General features: G+C 41.6%; 1 protein-coding gene across 5 annotated transcripts in view; it reads left to right on the top strand.

Moving 5' to 3' along the window:
- The window catches only part of RAI2 (retinoic acid induced 2), a 402,411-nt gene that overhangs the window by 52,559 nt on the left and 325,182 nt on the right, over window positions 1-24,670 (top strand). For 4 of the 5 annotated variants that reach the window (XM_061178094.1, XM_061178091.1, XM_061178090.1 and 1 more), the window contains exon 3: window positions 20,212-20,381. The exons of the other annotated variant lie outside the window; for it this stretch is intronic. The gene's annotated coding sequence lies outside the window, so the exon portion shown is untranslated. The remainder of the gene's footprint in view (window positions 1-20,211; window positions 20,382-24,670) is intronic. 5 annotated transcript variants of the gene reach the window in all.

Raw genomic sequence — 24,670 nt, 5'->3', positions numbered from 1 at the left:
AAGCTTTGAAGTGATTTGTTACACAGCATCCTACAACCGGAATGGTGACCTTCAGTGGACACTGCAGTGATTTTTTTTTAGATCCAAGAGGTTTCCCTCCTCCCTTTCCTTTTCTTTCTAGATAATTCAAGTAAAATGAGTGCTTTTTAAAGAATTCCCTGTCTTTGCTCCCCATTACTTTCACTGCTTCATTGAATGGGCAGCTACTAACCAGATATGTTTTCTGAGGAATTTCGCTTGAGTTCTTAAAAAGTTCAGAACTTCTAAGTTGTGCCACAGACAAGGCTGGCATGGAAAACATTGAACTGGGAAGTTGCCTGAGTAACAAAGTGAGAAGTTTACCAGGCCCACCCGGATAGCTGACTTAGAGTCAGTCCTTAGTGTATACAGGCTCTACCAAGTCGGAAACAGAACATTCAGCTTTACGAATAATCAAGACAGAATTTCCCCCTGGAAATATGGTAAAGCTAAAAAGGATTATAACATTTCATTTGCTTTTTTCCTGATTATAAAGGTAAAAACTTTTAAAATTAGAAAATGTGGAGGATAAACACTGAAAAGAATAAAGAAGAAACTAGAAACCACCCATAATCTCACTACAGAGACTACTACTAACATATCTTCATTGCATTTCACTATAAAATTGTGACATGAAATATACAGTTTTATATCCTGCTTTTTCCGTTATGTTCTGAGCATTTTCTCATGTCATTAAATATTCCTTGAAAATGTGTTCTTTACTGGATGCTTAAGGTTTTATTAAATAAGTGTGCCATCATTTATTTAGACATTCTTCTAGGTGATTCCCAATTTTTTCTATTATAGACAAAGCTGGGGGGGCAATCCTTGTACATTCATCATTGTCCACTTTTCTGATTACCTCTTTAGTAGCTATAATTCCTAGAAGTAGAATTATTGGGTCAAGTTTGTGGTATTTTCTAAAGCCATTGATCTATATTGCCAAATTGCCTTTCAGGATGTCTTAGCAGTTTATAGCATTCTAAGAAGGTAATGAGACTGTTCATGTCATTGCACATTTATCAAAACAGAGTAGGACAATTTCTAAATTATCATTTCTAAATTATTATCAGTTTGAAAGGTAAAAATAGTATGTTTTAATTTGCATTCACTTATTAGTTGGAAATTGAACATTCTCTCGCACATTATTAGCTATTTTTATTTCTTCTTTTGTGAAGTGTCTATCACAACCTTCACCTATTTTTTCCATTAGGATTTCACCTTTTATTTATTTTTTCATGTTCTTTTTTTTTTTTAGGATTTCATCTTTTAAAAGACACTGATTTTTAAAATATTTAGGTCAATAATATTAAATGTAGTACAGATATTTTCCTTGCTTGCTCATTTGCCTTTTAATTTTATTTATGGTGTTTATAGATGATCATATTGATTTCTTTCTCTGCTTTTATATTTTGGAAGTTTGTTACCATGTCAATATGATTTAAGCATTTGTTTTTAAATTTGTGTTTCTCTTTTAATTATCAACCCATCAAGAATTTATTTTCTGGTATGGTGTGAAGTAAGAATCTAACTTTGGGGCTATTTTTTTTTTTTCTGATTTAGTCAGCTAGTTGGCCTGAGACAGTTTAATTTAATAAAACTTTAGTTCACCACTGATTAGTATGATGACCTTTGTTGCATACGAGATTCTTATGTATATGTGTCTAGCATGGTTCACTATAGCTTTAGGTAGGGTACATTTAGATAAAGTCTCCTTCTTTTAATATTCAAAATATTAATAGGGACTGACCAGTTTCTACTGGACTCTGTGTTCTCTACAGCAACAGAAACAGAATTGGTGGTTTACCAGTGAGTGAGATGGCACCTGAAGTTCTCTTTTTTAGGGGAGCTGGAAGCTGGGCTGGTCCATAAGCTCCTGGGGTAACTGGGAAATTTAACTGGGGCTGTTACAAGAGAAAGATACTATACGTCTCGCTCAGCCAGGGGAGGGGGAGAAGGATAAGGGAGAATGACACATGCAATAGTCATTATTTCAAGATAAAGTCTTGTTTGAAAACTTCATAAGAAATGGAGTCTTCATAACATAACCCTTGTGACAGAATCTGCAGTGTCTCCTGAACAATTGAAGAAGTTGTTCAAGAGATGTGTTACCTCAATAGTAAGTTTTTAATGTTGGTGATTCAGGTTTCTTTTGGAAGCAAGCACCTTTAAAACTTCACTGTATTAGTTAGGGAGATTCTAGCTGCTGTAAAAAGTATTCCCCCAAATTTTAGTGGCTTAGTAGAATAGAATTTATTTCTTGCCTTCATAACTGTCCACAGGGAGTTCCTGGTCAGCAGACAGTGTTCTATGCAGTCATTCAGGAGCCCAGGCTCCTTCCATCTTGTGTCTCTGCTGTCCTATAGGGCATAAGACTCCACTGCTTAATCCTTTGTATCTAGCTAGCAGCCAAGTGAAAGAAAAGAAGATGGAGAAGGCACACCTGCTTCCTAACCACCTGAGCTCAGACGGGGCACACATCACATGTGCTCACTTTCCTTTGTCAAAAGCTAGCCATATGGCTCTACCCATATGCTAGAAATATAGTACCTGACGGAGAAACCATTTCCTAGCAACAATTTTATACATGGAAGCAAATGCATGAATTTTATCGTATGGTTAGCTGTCTCTGCCATATTCAGTAACTAACAAAATTTTCAGATATATAATTCATGGGGTTGATGAGACATTGGTATAACAGAGTTTATCAACCTCATCACTATTGACATTTTGGATTGAATAAGTCCTTGTTGCAGGGGCCTGTCCTGTGCATTTAAAGGTGTTCAGCAGCATCTCTGGTCTCTACTCATTAGATGCCAGTAGCATCCCCCTAGTCGTTACTGTTTTCTGTTCATTGCCCTTGTCCTTTGTTTGTTTGTTTGGTCTTCTACTTTTTTCTGTCTTCTCTTGTTTTAATTGAGCATTTTATATGGTTCCGTTTTCTCTCCTCTCTTAGCATATCAATTATACTTCTTTTTTTTTATAACTTCTATTTAGTGGTTGCTCTAGAGTTTTCAATATATATTTACAATGATTCCAACTCGACTTTCAAAGAACACTATACCACTTCATAGGTAGTGCAAATACCTTATAACAGAGTATTCACAATTCCTCCCTCCCATCCCTTATAACCTGCTGTCATCCGTTTCACTTATTCATAAGTTACATTCGCTGAATACATTGCTGCTACAATTATTATGAACTGTTTTGTGTTAGGTTAATTAAGAATTAGAAAAAGAAAAATATTTTACCTTTATTTATTCCTTCTATTGCACTCTTCTTTATGTAGTTCTGACTTTCTGACCTATATCATTTTTCTTCTTCTAGAAGAACTTTTTTTTTAAACATTTCTTGCAAGGCAAGTCTACTGGCAACAAATTCCCTCAATTTCTGTTTGTCTAAAAAAGTCTTTATTTCTCTATCACTTTTGAAGGATAATTTGACTGGATACAGAATTGTAGGTTGGTGGGTTTTTTCTTTCAACACTTTAAATATTTCACTCCAGTCTCTTCTTGCTTGCATGATTTCTGAAGAGAAGTCTGATGTAATTCTTAACTTTTCTCCTCTATAGGTAAAGTGTTTTATTTCTTTGTCTTCTTTCAATATTTTATGTCTTTGATTTTCTGCAGTTTAAATATGATATGCCTAGGTATAGATTTTTTAATATTTATCTTTTTGGGTGTTCGCTGAGCTTCTTGGATCTGTGGTTTGGTGTCATTAATTTTGGAAAATTCTCAGTTATTACTTCAAATATTTCTTCTCTTTCTACTCCATCTGGTATTTCTATTATACATATATGACACTTTTGTAATTGTCCCATAGTTCTTGGATATTATGTTCTATCTTTTAATTTTTTTTCTCTTTGTATTTCAGTTTTAGAAGTTTCTATTAACATATCACTGATCCCTTCCTCAGTCATGTCTAATCTGTTGCCGAGCCCATCAAAGGCATTCTTCATTTCTGTTAGTGTTTTTGATTTCCAGCATTTCCTTTTGATTCCAAGAATTTCTGTCTCTCTGTTTACATTTCCATCTGCTTTTGCATGTTATCCACTTTTTCCATTAGAGACTTGAGTATATTAATCATAGTTGCTTTAAATTCTCAGTCTAATAATTACAAAATCTCTGCCATATCTGAGTCTGATTCTGATGCTTGGTGTGTTTTTTGCCTTTTGGAATGCCTGGTAATTATTTGTAGAAAGTCACACATGATGTAATGATAAAAAGAACTGAGGTACATATCCCTCTAATGTGAGGTTTTTATGTTTTATCTGCTTAGGAGTTAAGTTGTGCTTATTGTTTGCCGTAGCTGTAGGTATCAAAAGCTAAAATTTCCTCTGATGTCCCTATTTTTGTATCCCCTGTTGTCTTTGGGTTTCCCTAGAGTCTTCTTAAATAAGGTCTGAGATGTGCAATTCTCTCAGTTGTATTACTTTATTATTATACAAGAGCCCATATTGATGTGGTAAGGTGTGGGATATATTCTATAATCCTATGATTAGGTCTTAGTCTTTTAGTGAGTCTGTACCCCCCACAAGTGCCTTTTATCCCCCCCTCAACCTTAGGTGAGATAGGAAGGCTAGAGGTGGCTGGAGTTGGGTGTTTCCCTTCTCCCAGGTCAGTTAGTAAAACCCCAGTTGGTAAGGCCCTGGAAAAATAGTTTTCTTGAGAATAGGCTTTGTTAAGAAGCACAGAATGATCTAGGCATATTTCAAAATGGCCATGTTGGGGCTTCCCTGGTGGTCCAGTGGTTAAGACTCCGCACTCCCAATGTAGGGGGCCCTGGTTCGATCCCTGGTCAGAGAACTAGATCCCACATGCTGCAACTAAGAGTTCGCATGTTGCAACTAAAAGATCCCGCATGCCACAACTAAAAAAGGTCCCACATGCCGCAACTAAAAAAAGATCCCGCATGCCGCAACTAAAAGATCCCACATGCTTCAACTGAAGATCCTGCACGCGGCAACGAAGATCCCACATGCCACAACTAAGATCCAGTGCAGCCAAATAAATAAGTAAATAAATATTTTTTTAAAAGGCCTGCCTCTGCTAGAAACACGAGGAAATTTCCCTTTAATCTTTAAAAATAACACAAAGACAAAAGAGCATATGCTTCACATGCCTGATTCCAAGGTCAAGACTCATTATGTTTTAACCTCTGTAAATTTCTCACTACCTACTGAATTAATGCCTTAAGTATTCTGAATTAATGCCTTAAGTATGATGAAGAATAAGCAAATTAATAGGTTATACATAAGTTTATATGGGTCAAGAAAGGCATGTAACCTATTTAAACTCTTTGGGAAACAAACCATTTTCAAGTTTTTGGCAGCATTAAGTGGTAGAAAGTGGTAGAAAAGGGACTTCCCTGGTGGTGCAGTCGTTAGGAATCCACCTGCCAGTGCAGGGGACACGGGTTTGATCCCTGGTCCGGGAAGATCCCACATGCTGTGGAGCAACTAAGCCCATGCGCCACAACTACTGAGCCTGAGCTCTAGAGCCCGCAAGCCACAACTACTGAGCTCACGTGCCGCAACTACTGAAGCCTGCGCACTCTAGGGCCTGAGTGCCGCAACTACTGAGCCCCTATGCTACAACTACTGAAGCCCGTGTGCCTAGAGCCTGTGCTCCACAACAAGAGAAGCCACTGCAATGAGAAGCCCGTGCACCGCAACGAAGAGTAGCCCCTGCTCGCCGCAACTAGAGAAAGCCCGCGCACAGCAACGAAGACCCAATGCAGCCAAAAATAAATAAGATTAAATTTTAAAAAATACATTAAAAAAAGTGGTAGAAAAGTATATTAATTAGAAATAACTTACTAAAGCAAGTCTTTGAGAAATTCTAATGGTAATATTTTAGTTAATTGCTTGTATTATATTAAAGGACTGGAATATCTTTTGAATATTTAGAACTTTCATGAGTCTAGACTTCCTTTCCTTCAGTTGGTCCTATTTAATGTGGTTTTATGCTGCATCTTGTATTTCTGAAAACTGGGTTTTTGTATGTATTGAGGCTGAAGAACCTTGAGAACTGCCACTGGCTGACCAGTGGCTCAGTAATCATCAACAAGACCATTGGGAGTGGGAAGGTGGTTAGATGGTGCCCTTGAGTGACTTAATGGGAAGGTTCTTTATGAGAGATTTCCTGAATAAACATGTAGTCTTTTCATTCCTTTAGATATGCTAAAATTTTTTCTTGGAATCAGCCCGACCCTGAGATAGCTCTTTATCTAACTTGTTATTTTGGCCCCAGTAGACGTGCTTTTGCTGATTTGTGTTTAGCTGTTGTAATGCTGACTGGCATTGAGAAACTTGATATCATATTAAGTTCAAGGTTGTTATTTCTCCCTCTGTCACTATTTTATGCAGTATCTGCATTATGAGTACCCGATGAAGAAGCTTCTCTGAAATGTCACTAGCTAACAATAGACAAAGTGAGTCATGGAACTCATTGAGTTTCCCACTATGGGTAGACAGCTAGGAAGCTCAGAACTGAGAATGAACCCACTTCTTGCACAAGACTATGGGATCATAAATTATGCATCTGTTTTTCATATCGCTATTCTTCCTTCCCCTCATTGTCCCCTCTCTCTCCCTTCAGTCTTAACTGTGAGAACCTGATAGGGCTCCTGGAGGTAAAATTCAGAAAAGAGTGGGGCTCCCTTAAGGCTGGGACCCTGTGGCATTTTAAATTCACAAGCTTGTCCGTATTGAGCTTCCAGCTTTTGTTAATTAAAGCTTAGATTTTCCTACCCTGTACAGGTTCCAGTAGTGATTTCTGCTTCTGATGGTAAAACATGATTCTTTGTGTCTGTCTGTCCAAATTTGGGGGCAGTAGTTTGCCCTATGACCTCAGTTCTCTGAAGAATCTAAGAAGAGTTGTTGAATTTCACCTTCTTCAGCTTTTTTCTTATTGTGGAGCTGCGAGTGATGATTTACAAGCTCCTTATATGCTGGACAAGAAACCAGAAGCTTACTATCCCTTCCAGTTGTGACCACCAAAAATGTCTCCAGACATTGCCAAGTGTCCTCTGGAGAAGAGTCAAAAATCACCCTCAGTTGTGAATGATTGCTATTATATCATGTAGAATACTAAATATGATGTTTAATAATATGTAATTATATATTTAATAAAAATAGAATTAGGTGAATGAGACTTCTTGGCGATTTGATGGAATCGAACACTGTGGTTTCTGTTGGTACATGTCTGGGGCAGAGATTGGCTAAATGTGCGTCAAACCCATTTCCTCTTCCTGGGCACTCAGTTGACTGTATTCTCTGCCCCCTTGCATCTAGGTGGAGCCATGTGACTAATTGAATAGGGGTGGAAGTGGTGCACCTCATTTCTAGGCCCCTAAACCATCCCATGTGCTCTTCTATATTCTCTCACTTTATTCATCAGTCAGCCAAATTCAGAGGATCCAAAGCATATAGGGGATGACAGGCTTACAAGGTAGAAGGAACCTGGACCCCTGAATCAATGCTTGAAGAAAAGCCACCTGGGAGAGCCTTTCAACTCGAACACCTACAATGAATTTTGTGTGAATGAGAAATAATCTCTATTAGAATTTGGAATTAATTCGTTGCTGTAGCATAGCGTAGTTTAACCTGAATAATTCAGGGGCTCAAAACATTTGCTATTAAAGAATAGGATGACTCTAGAAGTTTGGAAGACTTGAGGAAATGTAGGGACAGACCTTAGTGTTTATGCCTATCAGTTAACAAAATGCATTTATTCCCATTACTTTAAAATGATGTATTATAAATAATTCTAATTTCAGAAAACCGTATCAGCAAAATGATAAAGTCCTTCAACAGTCCTCAGTTCTGCAGAGTCTACCTGAGGCTCTAGTGTCTCAACTAGACACCTAAGAGTCAGGGTAACTGTAAGGTGGGGCCCACACTACTTCCCCACAGTCTGATTCTGATAATGCTGACCAGTACATTCTTTTCCAAGGCAGGAGTCAGAAGAAGTTTTCCATTTTGGTTGCTTTTCATAGAATTTTGAAGAATGAGAGTAAGGGACTCATTCAGCCATATGCGGATAATAAACCAAGTCAATCGAATGGCAGATATTAGAGGGAAGCCAAACATCCAGATGTTTAATCCTTCCCATTAATTAGAATAAAAATCCTGTGGAATGTGAAGGGTTGGAGGTTACTGGGTTAAACTGATCTATGGTTTTTCTTAGACTACTTAAGAGAATTTGAAGTTGCTATCTTTAAAAATGCAAACTGCGCTGCACTATTTACATATTTTATGTGGGAAGTGGCAGGTTTTAATTTTAGCTGCATACCACCTTCTCAATTGTTCCCTGAACAGAGTAGAAACTTAGAGAAAATTAGATGGACGGAAAAAAACGATAGTAAAATGAGAAACTGATATGAGTTTAAAGTTCAAAGTGCATTCCAAAGTGCTGGCACATTCTGTAATCCATGCATATTTGATCAGGAAAACTACATGGTCTCTTATAGTGTTTTTGACTGTCTGAAGAGACTCAAAGCAAGGAAAATTCATTGTAGAAGAAAAAATAGACTCATGATATGCACGAAGAGATGGCTCTAGGGTTTTAAGAATTTCTTCCAATCTGATAGTAAACTCTTTAAGAAAAAAAAAGGGGTTGGTTTTATGCTTTAGCCTTCCTTGGTTTTGTGCTTTGGAATAGAACCTACCTTCTACTTAAATTGTGTGAAGGAATGTTAAATGACAAATGACAGATAAGTTTAAATCTTGAGCCACATGCAAAAAAGAAAAAGCCTGAAAGGAAGGATATTCTTTTTCCTTTTTCTTGGTCAAGTTCTTCTGTGTGCAGCTTCATGAATTGAGGTGCCTGACTTCGAGGTGAGGACATAACTCTTGGAAAAGTGACCTTATCACTTTAGAGAACGCTTTCTTCAGGCAACATTTATAGACATCTGCCTTCTGCTTACATTAGGCTCTTTGCCCTCTCTCACCGGATATTATATTCGTCAAGATAGATAGGCTGTACTGCAGTAACAAAACTGCCTTTCTGAGCAGTGTGAAAACTGCCCTTCTCTTTCTATCAAGAGACTTTCCTCTCAACCAATCCTGCTTTCGCCTTCAAAATGATGTTGTTTTTGCTGCGGGCTTCAGGTTCTTATTTTGGACAGTAGTATCTGAACATCTTCTCTTTGCATTCCCCCTTCAGTAGTCCTCAAGGCAACATGGATGCCCCTGACTGTCCAGATGAGAGTCACTATAAGGAAGTGCAGAAAAGAAAAACCCCAAAGTGAATTTTCATTCTCAGCGATTATTCCTGTAACACACTGCTTCAGTTCTTGGTGTTCACGCGTAATTTTGTGACAAGCTTTTGAGTGCAGGGCACTCGGGCTCAGCTCTGTGTCCCCCTGGGCTTGTGAGCAGTATGTGAGGAGATGTGTGCAGGCCTGGAGATTTTTTAAGTCTCTCACTAGGCATTCACTTTCTAATCAAGGGCTCTTTCACAAGAAGCTCAAATATACTCTTAGGGACAGCAATAAGGCATTAAAGTTTGCTGAAAGATATGTCCAACCAGCATGTTAATGGCAGCGCCATTTTATTTATACCTATTGGAATGTGTGTTTTTTTTTTAAATTGAGGTATAGTTGATGTACGATATAAGTTACAGGTGTACAACAGTGATTCACAATTTTTAAAGGTTATACTCCATTTATAGATATTATAAAATATTGGCTGTATTCTCTGCATTGTACAGTATATCCTTGTAGCTTATTTATTTTATGCATAATAGTTCGTACCTCTTAATCCCTACCCCTTTCTTGCCCCTCCCACCTTCCCTCTCCTCACTGGTAACCACTAGTTTGTTCTCTGTATCTGTGAGTCTGTTTCCTTCTTGTTAAACTCACTAGTTTTATTTTTTAGATTCCACATATAAGTGATATCATACAGTATTTGTCTTTCTCTGTCTGACTTATTTCACTTAGCATAATACCCTCCAAGTCCATCCACGTTGTTGCAAATGCAAAATTTTATTCTTTTTTATGGCTGAGTAGTATTCCATCATGTATAAATATATACACCACATCTTTATCCATTCATCTGCTGATGGACACTTAGGCTGCTTCTGTATCTTGGCAGTTGTAAATAATGCTGCTATGAACATTGGAGTGCATGTATCTTTTCAAATTAGTGTTTTTTTTCTTGAGGATATATACCCAGGAGAGGAATTGCTGGGTCATATGGCAGTTCTATTTTTAGTTTTTTGAGAAATGTCCGTACTGTTTTCCACAGTGGCTGCACCAATTTACATTCCCGCCAACAGTGAACGAGGGTTCCCTTTTCTCCACATCCTTGCCAACATTTGTTATTTGTGTTCTTTCTGATTATAGACATTCTGACAGGTGTGAAGTGATATCTCATTGTGGTTTTAATTTGCATTTCTCTGATGATTAATGATGATGAGGATCTTTTCATGTGCCTGTTGGCCATCTGTATGTCTCCTTTGGAAAAATGTTTATTCAGGTCTTCTGCCCATTTTTTAATTGGGTTGTTTGTTTTTTTGATGTTGACTTGTGTGAGCTGTTTATATATTTTGGATATTAGCCCCTTATCGGTCATATCATTACCAAATACTTTCTCCCATTCAGTAGGTTGTCTTCTTGTTTTGTTGATGGTTTCCTTTGCTGTGCAAAAGCTTATAAGTCTAGTTAGGTCCCATTTGTTTATTTTTGCTTTTATTTCCTTTGCTTTAGGAGACAGATCAAAAAAAAATTTGCAATGATTTATGCATATTAATGGTTACACCATTTTGTTTGTAACTACTGGAATGTGTTGGTTTTTTAAATAATGTAAACATTTTATATATAGGTAAGAAACTCATATTAAATGTTTATACAGATCAGCTTGAAAATCACTGCTTTATTAATTAGCTGATAAGGCTCTGTGTAAAATCCTGATGATGTGAACACATGATAGGGAAGCTTTGATGGAACAGGGAAGGACTAGCAAAGGGGTCAGAAAGTTCTTGGTTCTGAAATGTGGCATTTGTCTTTGGGGGAAAGCAAGACAATGGAAGATGAATCCTGTCAGACCAAGAAGACCCATTTAACAAACTACTGACATTTTCTTCCCAGAAAGTACAGAACTACTTCAGTAATCACAGTAATATGTTAACTAGCAGTTGTCCTTGGATAAACTTTAATTTTGGTACAGTTGTTGCCTTGGCTATGGGTGATGCAGGAAGGTACCCAGACTCTTCAAGGCTGTGTCCCAGAGTCTGATACAAGGAGAAGAGGAACAGAGGGAGGAAGTGGGGAGAGAACAAAGGGGAGTGGGAGGAGACAGTATGGCAGAGACCTTGGGGCATTCTTGTGAGTGCAGCTTCAGAGGGCTTGGGCCCAGATGTGGACACAGGGCCTTACTGCCAGGGTCCTAGTCACTGAGGTCAGGGAAGGCCCAAGCTGCAACCACAAGCTTTTGTGCCTCTGGGCCAGGGATACTTCCTGAAGAGAAGCCAGAATGCTGGAGTGTGGTTTCAAAGGCCAGGAAGCTGGAAGCCAGAGACCACCCCCAAAGGAGAAGCCTCGTTGCCTCAAGGGGAGAAAGGAAGAAAATGAGTACCTATCTGCTATGGTCTGAATGTTTGTGTCCCCATACCCCCCAAATCCATATAATGAAACCCTAACCCCCAATGTGATGGTATTAGAAGGTGGGGCCTTTGGGAAGTGCTTAGTGCCTTTGGGAAGTGGGTAGAGAAAAAGATGAGTGAGTGGTAGAGTTAGACCAAACAGAGCTCCGTCCTTGTCTGGGGTTTTGAGGTCCACGCTGTGTGGGCAGTCAGAGGTGGTCAGGAGGTGGGAGACATGGAAGTGACCTAATAGATGCTGCTAGAAGAGGGGCTGGGACAAGGTGGCCAGGTCCTGGGGGTGGGGTGGGGGTGGTCTAGGGATGGGAAAGAGTGGTTGAAGATCTGTGGGGTGGAGACTGCTGGCATTTACCTCCCTGATTTCAGAAACTCCTCAGGGCATAGGCTGTACTTTGGGAACATTCTTTTCTTTTTTTCCCCCTTCAAGGCTCTTGCTGACTATTTAACCACTTCTTACCTAAGAACAGTTCTGGGAGTGGAAAGGGTTCCCTCATAGTATGATTTGCCCCACACTGAAGAGCGGTTGCTGGGGCCTTACTGTGTGGGAGTTGGGGCTGAGGGCTGCCCAGCCAAGAAGCAGAAACTAGACAGGGCTTGCATTCTTCCTAATTTCTCCAGACATGCTCTTGTTCACTGTTCACTATTCTCACCTGCTTATTCTTCAGTGTAAATGCTAGAATCAATTTGGCAAGTTAAAAAAATTCCAGTGAGATTTTTTAAAAATTAATTAATTAATTAATTTTTGGCTGCGTTGGGTCTTCGTTGCTGTGCGCAGGCTTTCTCTAGTTGCGGCGAGTGGGGGCTACTCTTCGTTGCGGTGCGTGGGCTTCTCATTGCGGTGGCTTCTCGTGTTGCGGAGCACGGGCTCTAGGTGCTCGGGCTTCAGTAGTTGTGGCACGCGGGCTCTAGAGCGCAGGCTCAGTAGTTGTGGCGCACGGGCTTAGTGGCTCCGCGGCATGTGGGATCTTCCCAGACCAGGGCTCGAACCCGTATCCCCTGCATTGGCAGGCGGATTCTTAACCACTGCGCCACAAGGGAAGTCCCTCCAGTGAGATTTTGATTGTAATTGTGTCAAAGCAATGTATTACTGCTTTTCATTAAAATTGAATTTGAGCCTAAATAATAAAGTGCTTTTTTATTCGGAAAGGACTTTTTTTGCTCATTCATTTATTTCATTACCCAGCAATACATATTGAGCACTTAGGAAAGTCCTAGAAAAGTGGCCCCATTATCTAGTGACACTGAGAGCCACTTGAGGCAAAGGAAAGAAGAAGGACAGTCCTTGTACTTGCACCACCCACCTTCCTCACCTTGCCCCAATCCCAGCCCTGGTGAAGCCTGTTATTTAAAATTTTGATATTATCTTCATCATGAATTTTTGCATTAATTTTAATTTAGAAATGTTGTATTGAAATATTTATCTTGATTACTGAGTTTTTTTGACATCCCTTTAAATTTTAAACCCAAAGTGAGTGCCTTGCCTGTCTCCCCCATGTCCCCAGTCCATGGAGTACTTAACAGCAGGTGAGAGTAGAGAGGGAACAGGGTTGTAGACTGCTCAGGGAGCCAGGATGTCTGGGGACCAGGAGTGAGAAACTTCTCTGCTTAACTCCTAAACAGAATCATGCAGCGCTTCTTAACTGCAGTGTAGAGATACCCATTCTCTGAAGGGCTGCCGTGACCACAAGTATGGCAGGTGGCTTGCAGCTGAAGAGGAGGAGGACACAGCTCAAGCACTGCCATCCCAAAAGGAGTACGGCACTGTCTAGTATAGGAGCCACCAGCCAATTTGGCTCTTAAGCACTCGAAACATGGTTAGTCCGAATTGTGATGCGCCATAATTATTAAGTTTGCACTGGATTTTGAAGACTCAGTATTAAAAAAAAAGATCATATATCTTATTAAAGTTTTGTTTTATATTGATTACCTGTTGAAATGATAATATTTTTGGATACATTAGTTTGAGCAAAATGTATTATTAAAATGAATCTCACTGGATTTTTTATTCTTTTTTTAATGTGGGAACTAGCAAATTTTAAATTTCATGTGTGGCATGTGTTTGTGGCTCATAGTATTTCTGTTGGACCACTGGTCTGGGTGGTAGCAGGGATGTGTCCTTGAACTCATACAGGGGCCCTGATCACAGAGACCTTGGGAATTTCATCACACATTGAGGCACTTCCTCTAACCTCTTCTGTGTGACTGGGTGCTCAGCATGTAACCTGTATTAAGAGGCCACCAGCTAGGCAAATGTAAGTTGGAGCTCACAGGTAGTCAGAGATAGGACCTGCTATTATGGCAGTAGGGGAGGGCGCTGGAGAGTGACAGATAAGAAGTGTAGTGGAAATCCTTGTTGACCTAGCACCTTTGAACACCTTTCTTATATTTGGAAACTGCCCCACAATGGATGAGATTCTTACTCTCCCAACCTCCTTTGCAGGTAGGGATTAGGGCTCAGCCAATCAAACACACACAGGCCATATTTGAGGTGATGTGGAAGCAGCCAGTGTTACTGCATGAATCCATGAGGTTGAGGTTGGCAGCACCAGCTTCCAGGAGCAGTGAGGCAGAGATTCAGCATTAGTGGGTGGGTGATACCAGCTGTTATGATGCTGCCCAGGAGGTGGCAGGAGTGTCTCTACCAGACCAGTCCTTGGTGAAATTTGTGGCATTGTTCTTTACTACATAACCTTTAAACTGGTTTTCTGGTCTTTCAGAGATTCTCTGTATCCTTCAAATTTTTCCTAGCTAGAATGCTATTGTCTGCAATAAAATCCTGACTGATATACAGTGGTTTCTACACCTGCTGTATAGTAGTACCCAAATACCCAAATGGTGCTTCAAGCAGTCAACTACTCTCACTTGAAGACCTTCTTTTTGTTTAGCACTGTGATAACAGCTGGAGGGACTCAGAAAAATAATGAGCCTTCATTGCCTTGTTCCAATAACTCACACAGGTGATGTATGGTGATTGGCATCCTGGTGCCAAGGTCTTCCCCAGGGCAGAGGAGAACAGGTTCTGATTCCTCTTCAGCTTAGAGCTACATTTAACTCTTCAATTTGAATTCTCTAAAAATAATTGGCTGCCTTCCCTCTTTCCTGGCATCTGTTCTCAAATCAACCTTGAGACCAAGGCTGCTCTGGACACACACAGAGTCACAAAATATCACTTACATCACTGCCTCTAAGTGAGTTTACTACTCTACTTCCTGCCTCCAGGAAGTAAAATGATGGGGTGTGTGTTCCTTGTAAAAAGGAGGACATATTTTCAAATCATACACTTACAATTTTGCAAACGTCAAGTCTAGTCTTTGGGTTCCCCCAAAGCTAGACTCTGAGATGAGGATTTAGATGCAAGTTGTTGATTTGGAAGGTGATCCCAGGAAGCACAGGGAGGGAGCAAGGAAAAGAGGGTGTGTTGATGAGAGGGTTATTGCTGTGGGCAACTGGGCTCAGTCCTGCTAAGGATCCTCTGAAAGATTGCGCAGAACATAACTCAGAACCATCCCACCAGGGGGCAAGGAAGTTGGGGTATTATCTGTCAACTCCCAGCCCTCATTATTTGAGAGTTATTCCTGGGGGTGTTACCTCCCCAGCGCTTCTATTCTAGTTTGCCCTGCATGGACAGAGACTGCTCCTATGGCCAGAGAAAAGTCCTCAGGCAGAGAGACCCAGGTGCTTGAGGCTGCAATCTGCCATTGTGTGTGGGGACTGTCCACCAAAGCTGTGGATGACCTTCAGGTGGGCCAAGGGCATATTGGCTGTATTGGTTGGCTACATCTAGTTAATAAAACTTTCATCATGAATTCATTCTTGCATTAAACATATATTTATAGAGCACCCCGTACGTTCCCAGCATGCATTTTGTCATGGCGATATAATAGTGACCAAAACAGATGCAAAGCCCTCCCTTAATAGCTTATTCTAGTGACTATTCTCAGGAGTATTAAATTCTACCAACCACAGATGCCTAACAGATTTTCAGTAACATATGCATTCATTTAATACTAATATTTGATATTGTACTAATTGGATAAAATATGACACTTTTTGTTATCTTTCTTTGTTAAGAAAACATAATTTCAAAGAATGTTGGAGCTTGAAGTGTTCCTAAAGATAACTGAGGCATGATATATATGGAATTTAAAAAAGCGATACTGATGAACCTAGTGGCAGGGCAGGAATAAAGACGCAGATGTAGAGAACGGACTTGAGGGCACAGGGGGGAAGGGGAAGCTGGGATGAAGTGAGAGAGTGGCATGGACATATATACACTACCAAATGTAAAATGGATGGCTAGTGGGAAGCTGCTGTGTAGCACAGGGAGATCAGCTCAATGCTTTGTGACCACCTAGAGGGGTGGGATACGGAGGGTGGGAGGGAGACGCAAGAGGGAGGGGATATGGGGATATATGTATACATATAGCTGATTCACTTTGTTGTACAGCAGAAACTAACACACCATTGTAAAGCATTTATACTCCAATAAAGATGTGAAAAAAAAAAAAGATAACTGAGGCATGCAAAGGTGAACTAAACTTTCCTAAATACACATAGCAGAACCAGGACCAAAACTTCAGGTTTCTTCACATATTTCCGAAATAGCACCACATTGCCTGAGACTGGTGATTTTTTACAGCAAAAACCAAAAAGCGGTTTGAGTGCACCCTTATACATTGTGGTAGGAGTGGAAATTGATGCAAAGTTTTTGTAAAACAATTGGCAATAAGCATAAGAGCTTTAGAGGTAAACATTCCCATTGACATAGTAATTCAGCTTTTAGGGATTTATCCTAAGAAAATAATCAGAAAATTGCAAAAGATTTATATACAAGAAATATTAATTTAGTCAAAAAGTATGTTTTTAAAAATATTTAGTATTATGGGAAAATACAGTACAATACTTAGTGATGAAATGAGAATATACAACTTCATATACTGGATGTCTCATTTTTTTCAGAAAGATCCACACAGAGAAGAAAATAATAGCAAAGCAGCTGTTATATCTTCATGGTGGGACCATGGAATATTTGTTTTTTCTTGTATTTTCTGCAGTGGACATGTGTTACTTTTATAATCAGGGGGTAAAAATCGAAACATTCTTTTGCCTAATTTTTCACCTCTAAGCATTTTGCTGAGTGCCGGGGAAGTGTTAAGCAGATATTTTTGTGTCCCTCCACCTTGAAAAAAATCATAGTTTAAAACTAGGCTCCCAGTGTTCAGAAGCCTTCCAGCCAGTATGGCTGTGGAGAGGGTACATTTTGAAATGCCTTCCCTCGTGGCCCTGCATCCCCCTCTGCAGCTTCATCTCCCTTCACTGGAGTGCTTCCCTTCTCCCCATGGGTGTCCCATGGACATGGGTCCCTTGTCTGCATCCTGCTAGTGTATTCCTGCTTTGTGGCTTCTATTCCTTTGTTTCCTTCTTCGCCATCAGCTCCGCCTTCGTTGTGTTTCTTTCAGTTCCTCTTAGAGAAGCAGAATCCCATGCTGCTGTTTTTCAGCCTTTCTCCCCTCTTAGTTTCAGCTGCAAAGTGTGATGGGGACTTCATCTCATCTTACCTGCTGTGTCTTGCCTTTGGGATTAGACACTTACTATGAAGATGAAAGAAAACCAGCCGCCTATTAAATATATCACCTTTGGACTTTCCAGAGCCTCCAGCTTTGCCAAACACCACGGGAGCCTTTGGCCCCCTATGGCAACACTTCCCGAAATGCATGCTCTCTTCCAAAGCAACTGAAGAACACAGACCCCCTTCTTTCTCCCAAACAAGGCTGTTGTTTTTATCTCCCAGGTTGCTACCATGTGGGAATGTCGTTGTGTGAGAAAACATCAACACCCAAAATGCAGATCGCACTTGCTTCCCATCAACTATGAAGGGGCCATTAATCATTCTCCACCCTCCCATCTTTCCCCGTCTTTATTACAGAGAAGCTGTTCTTGTAATTTCTGACGAGTATCTGTGGGTGGTGACTAACCTTTGGCATTGTCCATATGGTCTGACAGGAATGGTCTCGTGTCTCCTAGCATCAGCCTGGAGAGTTCAAGGGCATCTGAGGAGGCCCCATGGCAAGGTGCAGCCAAGCAGAAGGAAATGAAGATGTTAGGATAGGAGCAGCCTGAGGCTGGCTCCCTTAGGCCTGGTGGTGATGCATTCTTGCTTCTTTGTTAACTAAAGCTCTGAAGGCGTTTGCTTTTTTTATTCCTGGCTCAGCTGAGTAAAAAATGCTGTCTGGGCAACATTTATTAGAAAACTTCTGCTCACAGGGGTGCAATAAATATCATTCTTTTTGGAAAACCTGTGGTACTTATATGGGTGCTACTGTAGTTCAAGCCCAAGAGAGATACCATGCTGTAGCTATTGGCGTTCAGTGCTAGAAACAGAAACCCCTTTAGGTATTTAAATAGAAAGGTTTTGAGTTCAGAGAATAAGGGGCTTACCATATTGTTGGAAGGGCTGGACAAACAGGAATGATTGCCAGGGTATCACAGAACTGACTAACCCAAAGAAATCCTACCTCTGTCACAACTAGGAAGGTGGAGGGTCAGAGGCTGCTGCTGGAATACACTATCCAGGGTCCAGGAAGCCACCACTGATGCACTTCTTGACACCCCAGAGGTGCAAATGAAACATTGGAAATCTGCTTCAGAAACTCCACATCTCTGCTTAAAGGCAGAAAAGCAGGAAGATGATCTCTGCCTCATGTATTCTTTCCTATTGGTGAAACCTGTTTATGTACAGAAGCCTAGCTGCAAGGGAGTCTGAGAAATATAGTATTTAGCTTTCTGGATTTCTTAGTATAGTAAGACACAATGGAAGGAGGTGGGAATGGAGGCCAAGTGCCAACAGACCATACCTTATAAACACACATACGTTATAAAACGGCACTGGCCTTAGAGCATGGAGGGGGCCCAGTTGGGGATGGCTGGGGCCCAGTTGGGGATGACTGAGTCCCAGTAGGGTCTGAGACCAAAAAAAGTGGGGTAAACAGAATATATGGTAGAGTTTCTTCAGGGAAGAGAGAAGGCAGAATCCATCACAGAATTGTCCCTGGTCTGATTTTTAGCAACACAAAGGAAATAAGGAGACTGTATCCCAGCTAGGGAAGTGGCTTGACCTTTGGCTTATGGGAATTGCTGATATTCAGTGTTAAGTGAAGATAGCATCATTACCTGGGACTTCAATTAGATGGGAGATGGAGTGGATCATAAACAAAGGTATAGTTCTTGGAAAGAGCTGGTGATGGAGTCAGGTCTCTGGCAGCCAACTTCCCTGGCGTGGAAAGAGCTGTGGAATGGGGTTTAGGGGAAGGCACAGCAAGAATCCCGGGGTCCTGACAAGACCCAGGGAGAATGAGGCCGGATGATTGGGTGGGCTCTTTGGGTCTGATACTGAAAATGGGCCTCTGTACACTAGCACTGAATTAAGTCTCGGAGACAGAGTTTGGGTGAAGTAGAAAAAAATAGCTTTATTGCTTTGCCGGGCAAAGGGGGCCACAGAGTGCTAATGTCCTCAAAGCTGTGTGTCCCAACCTGGGAGGGTCTGTGAGAAGTCTTATAGTCAAGGGGCAGGGTTGCTGATAAGGATCAGGGTGTGTGCAGGGCCTGCATTCATTCAGTCTGGAGATCGTCTGGCGTCAGGTGGTCTCATGATGGGCTTTTGTGGTTCTTGAGGTTATTGAACTGTGACCTTCTCTCTGAAATGAAGAATGCTTCTTCAAGTAGTTAACATCTTCCATTTAGTGGGGGTTTTAGTTCTGCAGAAGAGCTCAAAGATATTGTTACGTATATCCCTTGAGGAGGAACCAGGACCCTGCCCCAAGGCTGCACTATTGTTTTTTGACTGCTTCTCCCTTGTCTCCACATCACCTCCCTTGCCTGATTAGCAACTGTTTGAATTGTCCTTTGGAACTCACAGAAGATCGTGGAGGCTGAATGAAGCCTACTTCCTACAAACAAGAAATGGGGGACACAGAAAGGCTTTTGTGCCCAGGAGCCCCACAGGGTCCTGCTCAGTTTCAGACCCAAGTAAGCAGATGGAAGATTGTGGGAAGTTGGCTTAATTAGCCCCAGTTCTACATCCCTCCCTGTATCCATGCCCTTTGCCTTGTAATTTTGCATCTTCTCTTACAAAAGGGAAAATGGGTTTCCCTACCCCTTGATTTTGGGCTTGGCCTTGAGACTTACTTTGGACAACAGAATAGGGGAAGAAGCAGCACAAGTTCGGTTTTGAACCAAAGCCTTAAGAGGCCTCACGTGTTTCTATTTTCCCTCTCTCATGCTTTTGCCATGTTCATGAGAAGAGCTTCCCCTGGGTTCTGATTATTCAGCCTAGGCCCAAGAATTAACCCATGTGGGAGAGACTAGAGCCCAGCCCATTACAAGGAACCAATCCCAGTGGACCTACAGCTTGAAGGAGGGCCTTCTAGCTGAACTCAAGCTAGTTCTTCTGGGCCCCAGGCAAACTAATGGTGTGTGAGAAATAAATGCTTATTTTGAACACTGAAATATTTGTGATTGTATAATAGTTATGCAGCAATAGCTGGCTGATACAGAGACTGTCACTGAATACCAACGGGTTTATCATTTCCAGGTATTTCAATGAAGAGTATCAGGAGGACATCTACAAATCCCAGACTGGCATGTGCAAGCTCTGAGGAATGGTGGAATAACCCAATGTATCTGGGTGACCTTTGGAGACAGCTGAGATAGAACTACAACAGGGCAGTGGCTGACACCCAAATCATAGCCTATCTTCTCCAGGTAGGCTTCCCTGATTGGCCAAGCCCACAGAGATCTCTTCATCCTCTACTCTCCTCACTTATTGCCTGTTTTTCTCCTTCAGCTCTGATCATATGCCATCACATTTAGAGTGACCTAATTCCAAATCTCTCCAGATAAATGGATCTACCTCACTGTATTTTTATCTAACCACATGTCTATATTTTTTCTGTGTGGATATAATAAGGGACTGGTCAAGCATCTTGTTCAGATCCACATGCATTATGTTTAAAGCAGTGGTTTTTGAGATTCAGTCACTTCTGAACCATCTTCATGATGTTTGTCTATTTCCATGTATAACCAGGGAACAGTGTCTAGGGGGTGAGAGATTGTAGGCAAGCTGAGGCTGTGACTGGCTGTGACTCATAAAGGACTAGAATGCTGAGAGAAGGGAAGAGTCTTAGAAGGAGTTCTGTAAGGGAGATGGGGAGGCTGGAGGAGGCAGAGGACTGGGCTAGAATTAAAGTGCAGTAGTAGTTAAAGAAGGGTACTGAGAAGGAAGCCATTTGAGGGCAGCATTAAGAACCAGGAAGGGGCACTGTAAGAGGTAGAGATGGGAAGGTGTAGGGGAGGGCTGCAGAGTCAGTGCTGAGGAGTCTCACAGTAAGACAGGGCAAAGGGCAGATGGTGGAGGAGAAGCAGGAAGATGTAAATGTTGGGCAAGTGAAGTCTGTGGACCATCATCATGCCAAGTAAAATCATCTTGTTTTCCATGTGAAGAGATGTCTCTGTATTGAATACCACACTGAGGAAACTTTGGTCTAAATCAGTGAGCTTCCAAATCTTTTTCTGCTTGCATGTCCTCTAAAAGAATTTTGAAAAACTACATATTCCCTCACGCTTCTAAAGTTGATATCTAAAATCCTTTATAAGTTTAAATATTATAATTCTAAAAGATGTAATATACAATAATATATTGTAACTATTGATATTTAAAAATAAAACTCATACTGTACTTGCTGGTATCAAAACATCATTATGGGTGGGGACCTTCAAGATCGCGGAGGAGTAAGACGTGGAGATCACCTTCCTCCCCACAAATACATCAAAAATACATCTACATGTGGAACAGCTCCTACAGAACACCTACTGAACGCTGGCAGAAGACCTCAGACTTCCCAAAAGGCAAGAAACTCCCCACGTACCTGGGTAGGGCAAAAGAAAAAAAGAAAAAACAGAGACGAAAGAATAGGGACAGGACCTGCACCTCTGGGAGGGAGCTGTGAAGGAGGAAAAGTTTCCACACACTAGGAAGCCCCTTCACTGGCGGAGACGGAGGGTGGGTGGGGGGGAAGCTTCGGAGCCACGGAGGAGAGCGCAGCCACAGGGGTGCGGAGGGCAAAGCGGAGAGATTCCCGCACAGAGGATCGGTGCCAACCGGCACTCACCAGCCCGAGAGGCTTGTCTGCTCACCCGCCGGGGCAGGTGTGGGCTGGGAGCTGAGGCTCGGGCTTCGGAGGTCGGACCCCAGGGAGAGGACTGGGGTTGGCTGCGTGAACACAGCCTGAAGGGGGCTAGTGCGCCACAGCTAGCCAGGAGGGAGTCCGGGGAAAAGTCTGGAACTGCCTAAGAGTCAAGAGACCATTGTTTCGGGCTGAGCGAGGAGGGGGGATTCCTTCCCTGTCTGCCCACAGAAGGCAGAGCACCGCCTGAACGAGCTCCAGAGACAGGTGCAAGACGCGGCTATCAGCGCGGACACAAGAGATGGGCATGAAACGCTAAGGCTGCTGCTGCCGCCACCAAGAAGACTGCGTGCAAGCACAGGTCCTATCCACACCTGCCCTCCCGGAAGCCTGTGCAGCCCACCACTGCCAGGGTTCCGTGATGCAGGGACAACTTCCCCGGGAGAACACACGGCGCGCCTCAGGCTGCTGCAGCGTCATGCTGGCCTCTGCCGCCGCAGGCTCGCCCCACATTCCGTACTCCTCCCTCCCCCCGGCCTGAGTGAGCCAGAGCCCCCGAAGCAGCTGCTCCTTTAACCCCGTCCTGTCTGGGCGAAGAACAGACGCCAGAGGGTGACCTACATGCAGAGGCAGGGCCAAGTCTAAAGCTGAACCCCAGGAGCTGTGCGAACAAAGAAGAGAAAGGGAAATTTCTCCGTGCAGCCTCAGGAGCAGCGGATTAAATCCACACAATCAATTTGATGTACCCCGCATCTGTGGAATACCTGAATAGACAACGAATCGTCCCAAAATTGAGATGGTGGACTTTGGGAGCAACTGTAGGCTTGGGGTTTGCTCTCTGCATCTAATTTGTTTCTGGTTTTATGTTTATCTTAGTTTAGTATTTAGAGCTTATTATCATTGGTAGATTTGTTTATTGATTTGGTTGCTCTTTTCCTTTTTTTAAAATATATATATAAATATATTTTTTCCCCTTTTTCTCTTTTTGTGAGTGTGTATGTGTATGCTTCTTCATGTGATTTTGTCTGTATAGGTTTGGTTTTACCATTTGTCCTAGGGTTCTGTCTGTCTGGTTTTTTTTAGTATAGTTTTTAGTGCTTGTTATCATTGGAGAATTGTTTATTGGTTTGGTTGCTCTCTTCTTTTTTTTTCTTTTTAGTACATTTAAATTTTTTTATTTTAATAATTTTTTTATTTTTTATTTTAATAATTTTATTTTTTCTTTCTTTTTTTTCTCCCTTTTCTTCTGAGCCGTGTGGCTGACAGGGTCTTGGTGCTCTGGTTGGCTGTCAGGCCTGAGCCTCTGAGGTGGGAGAGCCGTATTGAGGACATGGGTCCACCAGAGGCCTCCCTGCCCCACGTAATATCAATCGGCAAGAGCTCTCCCAGAGATCTCTGTCTGAACGCTAATACCCAGCTCCACTCAATGACCAGCAAGCTCCAGTGCTGGACACCCCATGCCAAACAACTAGCAAGATAGGAACACAACCCCACCCATTAGCAGAGAGGCTGCCTAAAATCATAATAAGTTCACAGACACCCCAAAACACACCACTGGACCCAGTCCTGCCCACCAGAAAGACAAGATCCAGCCTCATTCACCAGAACACAGGCACCAGTCTCCTCCACCAGGAAGCGTACACAACCCACTGAACCAACCTTAGCCACTGGGGGCAGACACCAAAAACAACAGGAACTACGAACCTGCAACCTGCGAAAAGGAGACCCCAAACACAGTATGTTAAGCAAAATGAGAAGACAGAGAAATACACAGCAGAGGAAGGAGCAAGGTAAAAACCCACCAGACCAAACAAATGAAGAGGAAATAGGCAGTCTACCTGAAAAAGAATTCAGAGTAATGATAGGAAAGATGATCCAAAATCTTGGAAATAGAATGGAGAAAATACAAGAAACGTTTAACAAGGACCTAGAAGAACTAAAGAGCAAACACACTGATGAACAACACAATAAATGAAATTAAAAATTCTCTAGAAGGAATCAATAGCAGAATAACTGAGGCAGAAGAACTGATAAGTGACCTGGAGGATAAAACAGTAGAAATAACTACTGCAGAGCAGAATAAAGAAAAAAGAATGAAAAGAATTGAAGGCAGTCTCAGAGACCTCTTGGACAACATTAAACACACCAACATTCGAATTATAGGGGTCCCAGAAGAAGAAGAGAAAAAGAAAGGGACTGAGAAAATATTTGAAGAGATTATAGTTGAAAACTTCCCTAATATGGGAAAGGAAACAGTCAATCAAGTCCAGGAAGCACAGAGAGTCCCATACCGGATAAATCCAAGGAGAAACATGCCAAGGCACATATTAATCAAACTATCAAAAATTAAATACAAAGAAAAAATATTTAAAACAGCAAGGGAAAAGCAGCAAATAACATACAAGGGAATCCGCATAAGGTTAACAGCTGATCTTTCAGCAGAAACTCTGCAAGCCAGAAGGGTGTGGCAGGACATATTTCAAGTGATGAAAGGGAAGAACCTACAACCAAGATTACTCTACCCAGCAAGGATCTCATTCAGATTCAATGGAGAAATTAAAAACCTTTACAGACAAGCAAAAGCTGAGAGAATTCAGCACCACCAAACCAGCTTTATAACAAATGCTAAAGGAACTTCTCTAGGCAGGAAACGAGAAGGAAAAGGCCTGCAATAACAAACCCAAAGCAATTAAGAAAATGGTAATAGGAACATACATATCGATAATTACCTTAAATGTAAATGGATTAAATGCTCCAACCAAAAGACATAGACTGGCTGAATGGATACATAAACAAGAGCCATATATATGCTGTCTACAAGAGACCCACTTCAGACCTAGGGACACATACAGACTGAAAGTGAGGGGA

This window comes from Eubalaena glacialis, chromosome X, assembly GCF_028564815.1.
Source record: "Eubalaena glacialis isolate mEubGla1 chromosome X, mEubGla1.1.hap2.+ XY, whole genome shotgun sequence".
NCBI lineage: Eukaryota > Metazoa > Chordata > Mammalia > Artiodactyla > Balaenidae > Eubalaena > Eubalaena glacialis.
Note: the sequence above shows the minus strand (reverse complement) of the source record. Positions and strands in the feature narration are given on the sequence as shown.